Below are 8985 nucleotides of genomic sequence, written 5' to 3'. Positions count from 1 at the left end.
TTTGCCTTGCATGCAGAAGGACGATGGTTCGAATCCCAACATCTCATATGGTCCCCAGAGCTTGCCAGAGCAATTTCTGAACGTAGAGCCAGAATATTGCCGGATGTGACCCCTCAAAATGCATTTTGCACCCCTATTTTATCTCAGCACTATTTACAATAGCCAGAATCTGGAAACAATACAGTGCCCAACAATAGATGAATGGCTAAAGAAACTGTGATACATTTACACAATAGAATACTATGCAGCTGTTAGGAAAAATGAAGTCTTTGAATTTGCCTATACATGGATGGACATGGAGACTATTATTTTGAGTAAAATGAGCCAGAGGGAAAGGGCTAGACATAGAATGGTCTCCACTCATCTGCGGGATATAAGAAAAATAAAATACAGTATGACAAAAACATCTAGAGAGCTGAATGCCCGAAGGATCAGCTTATGACAAGAAGTTCGCCACAAAGAGCGTTGTGTGCAACTAGAGCACGAACCACCATGACAACTACCATAACAATATAGTGAGGGAGAGAGGCAGAATGCCTGTCTGAGAGGAAGACAGGGGTTTGCGGTGGGGGAAGGAAATGAGGGACATTGGTGGTGGGAAGATCGCACTGGTGAAGGGTGGTGCATTCTATGACTGAAACCCCAGTATAAAAATTTTTGTAAACATGATGATTAAATAAAAAATTTTTTTTGCCCTGGCACTGCCTGAGGGTACAGGAAAAGCACATTTCCCTCCCCAGGAAGACTGTTTCCATTGGGGCCTACAAGGTGAGCTGACAGTCGCTATTGAGGGGGTGTTTTATATGGTGGTTTCTTATAATATTTCCGGCCTATAATATCCTTATCTCTGCCTGTTGCCCCACCTCTGACCTTTCAGGTGGGGGCGCTGTTGAGAACCTAATAAATAGTTTTCGAGCGAAAAAAATATTTTTAAAAATCTTAAAAAATAAAATAAATTGTTACAAATACTTAAAACATTGTAAACCTGCAACTTCATAATATTATTAATGCTTATTGGGTAACCACTGTACACACTTGTAATGATCATTAAATTGTAATAACTTATAAATGTATGAGGCCTATTTGCAGAGATTCCTGACTCACTTGATCCATGCTTTGAAAACACAGACCTACATTCTGTCTCTATAGCCAGAAGAAACCCCTGATCATTACAAAGTGGGTTCCCAAAACAAAACAGAGCAAAAATTCTTTTTATAAAGAAATTTGAACCCGATTTTAAAGCTTTCCAACTCATCAAGTTCATCAAGATTATGCTTTACTGATTCCACTCATGATTAGGATATAAAGATCAAAGCAAGAGGATAGACAAGGAAAATTAAAACAAACCTTTGAATTCTGACTACAGAACTGAGGATACCAGAGGAATTGCAGGATACTGAAAAGGTAGAAGGGATCAAATGGACTGTACTAGAGGAATTTTGGTGATGGAAACTATGGAAAATATATTTGAAGAGTTATAAAATAATGTTCTTAAAATGTAGACAGTCTTATAAATCAACAAACATTTTTAAGTTATTATAAAATAAAAAATAGATTAAAATAGTATTCACCATTATTTCTCTATTAAAGAACAATTCACTAAACATATTAATTACATCAGTAAATTCCATACCAGTGACACCAAATTAGTGATTTTTATTGAATAGTTCGAATAAATAGTCTAGAAAAGGTGATATATTAAGAGAAAAAATACAATTACATCTATTAATTTCTACTACAAATGTCTGCTGGAGGTTTGAAAGAGATCAATTTTATTGAATAAATTATTCTGAAGAGAATCTCTATTAGTCTCTATATTAACAATATTGATTCTTCCTAACAAATGTCTTTTCATTTATTTCTTTTTATATAAATCTATCTTAACACATTTGTAATTTTTATTTTATTTTAAATTATTTTATTTTATTATTTTATTTAAAAATATTTTTATTTGTAAAAATTTTAATTAACAATAAAAATTTATTTAAAAATTTTTAATTGCCACTGATTTACTTTTTTCGCTTTTCATAGATCTACTCAAATTCTCCTCTTCTTGTATTGATTTTGGTAATTTTTATAATTATAAATATTTATGTATTTTATCAAATTTGTATAGTAGCATAGCATGATCTATAATATTTCTATTATCATTTTCATTTGTTGTATCCATAGTGAGTTCTCTTTGAACCTGGAATTTGTTTAACATGTGTCTTCTCTTTTATTTTCTCTATTCTCTAATACATTTTGTCAATTTTACTTATGGTTTAAAATAACTTTTAGAATCACTAGATTTCTTTGCAATTTTATTTGTTTTGCTTTAAATTCTATTGCACTAATTTCCATTATAATCTTTATTATTTGTTTAACTTTTTTATCTAGTTTGATCTGTTTCTATTTTGAGATAGGTACTTAGATTAGAAAGTTTCTGTTCAGAATATATATTTTTAGATGCTGTCATTTTACTTCATTTAGCTCAAATTATTTTACTTTTCTTTTTGTTTCTTTTATCACAAGTCACTCATAAGTGTGCTATCTAGTTTCCAAATATTAGTTATTAGTAGATATATTTTATTGTGAATTTTAATAATGTTTTGAATCAACATGTTGTCTAACTTAACAACATTACAAGTCCTTGTAAAGAAGCACTTCCTTACAAATTTGAAAGGAATTAAACTACTGTACCGGCTATGCTATTATCCCCACCCATGGAGCAAATTTGTTAAAAATGTAAAATAAAGAGAAATAAAATAAAGAAAGAAGAAAAAAGACTACAACAATAAGCAAATTTGTGAAAATTATTGTATCTCCAATGATGTCATCAAGTCATTATCAGAAGACTTAGTAAGCTCTTGTTGCTAATTGACCATTTGTTTCTGATTATTAGGTGGCTTCAGATACACATTGGCATCTAAATAGATATGCACCTATAGAATGACATTTAAAAAAATGAAGTTGTTGCTCTGCAGTGAATGCAGCCACGCAGTCCAGGAATTCCAAATACTATTGCTGATATTATGGCTTTTGTGTGGCATCTTTTCAGCTGCCAAGTCTCCCAAAAGTACAAGAAAGTGTGTGTGTGTGTGTGTGTGTGTGTGTGTGTGTGTGTGTGTGTGTGTGTGTGTGTGTGTAGGTGGGGGGGTGCCCACACTCACTCTGAAAAAAAAATCCTAATGACATCAAATATGTATTCCAAATACAGAATTCCAAATAGTTGGATTTTTGGTCTGATTGGTATCTCTGAAGAGAGATGTAGAAGTAGTGAACAGGACCATTGGCAAAGAGGCAATTGTGGGTGATGGGTATAACAGGCATGGATTCATCAGGACAGCAACTTGGTCCACCCTCTCCTCCTGACATTGCTATCTTTCAGCTGTATGGCTGGTATACTCGGGATTTTTCACAGGTTGATTTACAGCTTGTTCAAGAACAGTGAGTCTGGGGCCGGAGAGATAGCATGGAGGTAAGGCTTTTGCCTTTCATGCAGAAGGAAAGGTTCGAATCCCGGCATCCCTTATGGTCTCCTGTGCCTGCCATGGGCGATTTCTGAGCATAGAACCAGGAGTAACCCCTGAGCGCTGCCGGGTGTGACCCAAAAACAAAAACAAAACAAAACAAACAAACAAACAAAAAAAAACAGTGAGTCTATGAAAAAAAACAGGTGCAGACATGGTGACTGCATCTAAGGGCATGGTTTTTACTGCCAGAACTTGTGAAAATATGGGAAGAGGGGGCACAGAGCCACACTCTATAGTGTTATTTTTATAACAAATATTTGGGTCTTCTATTTTCCAGTCTACTTCTGTCTTAATACCATTATTATCATTATCATGGAATTAGTCTTAACTACTTGACTCTTATTCTTTTATATTACTTTCTATAGGTTCTACTCTTGCTGAATTATCTGTACTAAATAAACATTTATGTCACTAAAAGAGAAAATATTTTAGATATAAAATATATTAAGAATATTTTATGTAAATCCAAAATAATGTTTAATTGAAAATAGTGATAAATAGTGGTTAAAATTAAAACTTTTCCCTCTGTTAAATATATCTTTAATATACCAAACTATTAAAACACAGGATTCAGACTGTGAAAAGTGTTTGAAAACTATTTGGCAAAGAACTTATATATGGAATATATAAAATATAGTAAAATAAAAAAAAATAAAATTAGAAAAGTAACAAAAGCTATGTACAAATATTTTACTATAAAATAATAGATATCAAATAAACAAAACAATATGTTCAATATCAACATTAACCAATAAGGAAATGTAATAAAAAGTCACAAGATAAGACTATACTTCTTCTAGAATATCTAACTAAAAAATAATAAAAGAACAAAATTTTACCAATTATGAAAAGAAACTGGAGCTCTTATATATATATATATTAATTACTGGTAGAAATGTGAAGTGGTATAGCTATTCTAGGAAGTATAAATCCAAATATTATATTGTGGAAAACAGGCCAGAGCCCTTATTGACATTAAATCAACAGATAACTTCAATTATTAAATATCACTGTCCAAGCAAACAGAAGAAAAGATAAACAAATGGGACTATGTCATACTAAGAAGCTTTTGCAGGGGCAAGTGAGGTGGCGCTAGAGGTAAGGTGTCTGCCTTGCAAGCACTAGCCAAGGAAGGACTGCGACCGCGGTTTGATCCCCAGGCCTCCCATATGGTCCCCCCAAGCCAGGGGCAATTTTTGAGCGCTTAGCCAGAAGTAACCCCGAGCATCAAACGTGTGTGGCCCGAAAAAAAAAAAGAAGCTTTTGCAAAGCAGAAAAAAAAAAAAAAAAACAATGATCAGAATAAAAAAATACCTGCACTCTGAGAGGAAATATTTATCTATTCATTACAAATCAGACAAAAGGTTATCAAATATATATAAAGTGTTAGTAAAATTGAACAAGAAAAAAACAATGCCATCAAAAGTGGGGAAAAGAAATCAGCAGAACTTCCTCAAAGAAAACACACAGTTGGGTAATCATATATGAAAAAAAAACCCTAACATCACTGATAATCATAGGAATGCAATGTAATTCACAAATACAATGAAATATTATCCCACATCAGTTAGACAGGCACATATCAAAAGAACAAAAACAGGGGCCGGAGAGAGCCAAGCAGCCAACCCAAGACCAATGTTGGTTCAAATCCCGGCATCCCATATGGTCTCCTGTGCTTGCCAGGAGCGATTTGTGAGCATAAAGCCAGGAGTAATCCCTGAGCCCCACTGCTTTTTGGTGTGGCCCAAATACAAAAAACAAAAACAAAAACAAAAACCAACCAGTATTGGAATGGATGTTGGGGGAAATGAACCCTCATTCACTGCTGGTGATAATGTCAACTGGCTCAATCTCTGGAGAAAACATGAACAGTTCCCTAAAATTACTAGTTAAGTTCTATATGATCCAGCAATTCTACATATTGACAGCTACCCCATGGACCTTAAAACTATTTCAAGAAGACATTTGCATTCTTATGTTCTAGATCTACATCAGTAAAGATATGAAAATGGGGCTGAAGCAATAGCACAGCAGTAGGGCATTTGCCTTCCATTCAGCCTACCCAGAATGGACCTGGGTTCAAATCCCAGTGTACCTTATTGCTCCCCATGCCTGCCAGGAGTGATTTCTGAGCACAGAGTCAGGAGTAAACCCTAAGGGCTGCCAGGTGTGGCCCAAATCCCCCAAAAGATATGAACCAAGATATGAAAAGTATAAAAGAAAAGATGGTTGAATAAATAAACAATAATATGTTTGCATTATGTATAAATACCGTATTTTCTGGTGTATAAAACGACTTTTGAAACAAAAAAAAAAAAGTCAACCAAATATCAAGGATCATCTTATACACCGAGTATAGCCCGAAAAATGTTTCAATATGCCGCTAAACAAAAATTGTCTGAATATTGCCACAAAACGAATTTTCCAAATCGATCCTGCACCAATCACTGCCAGGCTGCTCAAACCGCCTAACTCAGCCAATACAAGCAGGCTCTTTATGCATGCAAATTAGACAATATTCTGGACGCGAATCTACACTGTCAAAAGCCTGCTCAGATTGGCCAGAGTCAGAGAGGAAGTCTATTACAGTATAACCTTTGAACCTTTGCTTGTTGTGATTGGCTCACTGTGGTACATGAGCACAGGAACACATGCAGCACAGGAATGTTCTGTCTGATACAGCTAATATAGGCCTAAATCTATGTTTTAACTGCAAAATTAGGGGGTCGTCTTATAAGCCCAGTCATCTTATACGCCGGCAAATACGGTATACACACAATATATACACACATGGAATAAAATACTACTCAAGTACAAGAAAAAACAAAGTGAGAAAAGATACAGATACATGATGACCTGTCATCAGTGGTCGGCAACCTGAGCCAAATCTCACCAAAACCATGATTGAAATTTATTTTGAGAGTCACACAGGGCACACACTGACAGAGGCTAGGAGCAGAGTTCTGACTCCTAGAGCAGCTGCCAGGCACACAGAAGAGCCAAATTAAAAGTGTAAAGAGTCACATGTGGCTTGCGAGCCGCAGGTTGCAGACCACTGACCTGTCTCATATGTGGGACTAAAATATAGTAAGGGAATAACAGGCAAAAGTAATAGAACCAGAGAACTGTTCTATAGAACTGAACTTAGTATAGTGGAGATTTTGTGTGAATAGGGTAGGTCAAAGGGGAGCATTCTGGTAGAAAGTGTGGTGCTGGAACATTTTATGCACAAAATCCTATCATGAGCAGTATTGTAAATTATGGTGAGTACATTTTTAGAATTTCATGAAATTACACATGCATGCATAATTCTAAAACCAGTTCAAATTAAATAATATCTATATTCTAATTAATAAAATATATCAATGTCAGATTTTTGGTTTTTGATTTTTTAAAATAATTTTTATTTTGACCACAGTGGATTACAAATTTTCACAGTAGAATATAAGTACATAATGACATTGAATCAGGGATATTCCCAACACCAATGTTGTCCTCCTTCCACCCCTGTTCTCAGCATGCTCCCCATATCCCTCTCCTTTGCGCCCCCCCCCCCCGCCCCGGGCTGCTAGTATAAGTGGTTCCCTCTGTGTCTAGCTTGTTGTAGATTGGGTATTGATTCTGTTCTCGTTGGCTTTGGATTTGGTGTTTAAGTCTGATCATTTTTATTTCTACTCAATGTTGGTCTTGGTACCCTCCATTATTTCTCTTCTAATTTGTGAGGCAGAACAGATGGTTCAAGTTATGTAGTTCTGTTAGAAGGAAAGGAAAAAAAGAGGGAGCACAAAAAACTAACAAGCAAAAAAGAATGGGAGGAGTCCTTCTATAGGCTATAAAAATCAATTTAAGAGAAGAAAGGGAAAAAGGAAGAAAAACATTACAAGAATACAAAAAAAATCAATCAAACAAACAAAATCCCTAAAAGCACCACAGCAATAACTACAACAACCAAACAAGAACCATGGTCCCTAGATAAAAACAAAACAAAGCACACAAAAAATCAAACAAATAAAATGAAACAAGCAGCAACAACAATAACAAAAAAAATTAATTTGTGATTTTTTTTGCAGCACAGTAAATATTGGAGAGATTAGAAAGGAAATTCCCTTGACCTAAGAGATACAGGGTTTCTCCACCCTTGAAGTACACTGTCATGGGGATAACTACAGGCTCCATACTTGCTCTTATTCTCTCCCCTAGGTCTTTTTGTGATATCTGGAAACTTTCCGCACAGTAGTGGATAATAAAATCAGGCCTCTGTAACTAGATATCTAGGTATTTGTGCAGCTTATAGGAGAGAGCCTAAGATAGCCTGTTTTCTTTATGGTTCTAGAAGTTCTGTTCCATCACTGTTGCCTTAATCAGTCTTCTGTAGTTGGTGGTCTTGGTTTTTGCACCGATTCTAGGACAAAGCCTAGTATGGAGTCTTTCATTATGTTTCCAGAAGTTCTGCTCAGTTGCAGTTGTCTCAGTCAGGCCTCTGGAATTAGAGATCTTGGTTATTGTACAGGTCATAGGCCAAAGCCTAGACTAGGGTCTATTTTATTGGTCCCAGGATAGGTTCTGCCCAGTCATGGTTGTCACCAGCAGTCTTCTGAAGTTATCGATATTGGCTTTGGCACAGATCAAAGGATGACGGATCTTCTGATTTCATCTTATCACTAGGTGGTGAGGTAAGACAATCTGCTCTTAGATCAAGTTGTTGCCATTTCCTCATTGTCAGGATGTCTTATCAAAACTGGCACTTGTTGGTGTCAGAGCTGTATTAAGAATGTCCCAGGGGGAGTTTGGTTCCTGGAGTTGTTATAGAGAACTGTGTCAGTTCTATGTCTGAGATTTAGGGTTTAGGGTTGGATTGTCACTGTCTAATCACATGGAGTCTAAGTTGGGACCACATGACATATGTTCAAGGTGGGAGGTGCCCCTGCATTGTAGAATGTATGAGTTCTTATCCCTAGTAGATAAGAGTTTGTTTTTATATGTAAATTTCCCCCTTTTTAGTGTACCTGTGCAGAAAGAAATGGCGCTATATTATATTGCTGGTGCATTTGGGGGTGAGACTGTCAGGCTCCATCATCTCTGTGCCCTGGTTTTGACTTGAGCTTTAACCCCGGGCAAGAATTTTTCTTGTAGGTTTTTGTACCAAGCAGAACCAAAACAGATGAAGTTAGAGAGAAGAAGGAAAAAAACAAGATTTTATAAATATAAAAAAAAAGTAAGTAACTATTAGTTTTAAAAAAGTGATTAAGGGAACAAAGTGATGCAGGAGACCACCTACCTACATTTGGAGATAAATAGGTTAAGAAGTAGTGTTATAGAGGTCTTAAACTCATAAAGGAAATATAGGCTTCCCCATTGTTTTTCGAGATATTCTTGTGGGAGGTGGAATCCAGGGCACATTTTCATCACACACCCTGGTTTTGTTGAGTTTCAAAAATGATTTGCGGCAGAAAAGGCTAGGGTAGAGTTC

General features: G+C 35.7%; 1 pseudogene; it reads left to right on the top strand.

Moving 5' to 3' along the window:
* Positions 1 to 624: 624 nt before the first annotated feature.
* Positions 625 to 781, top strand: LOC126008044 (uncharacterized; annotated as a pseudogene).
* The last annotated feature ends 8204 nt before the right edge of the window (positions 782 to 8985 follow it).

Source organism: Suncus etruscus, chromosome 4 (genome assembly GCF_024139225.1).
Source record: "Suncus etruscus isolate mSunEtr1 chromosome 4, mSunEtr1.pri.cur, whole genome shotgun sequence".
In the NCBI taxonomy this organism is placed as follows: domain Eukaryota; kingdom Metazoa; phylum Chordata; class Mammalia; order Eulipotyphla; family Soricidae; genus Suncus; species Suncus etruscus.
Note: the sequence above shows the minus strand (reverse complement) of the source record. Positions and strands in the feature narration are given on the sequence as shown.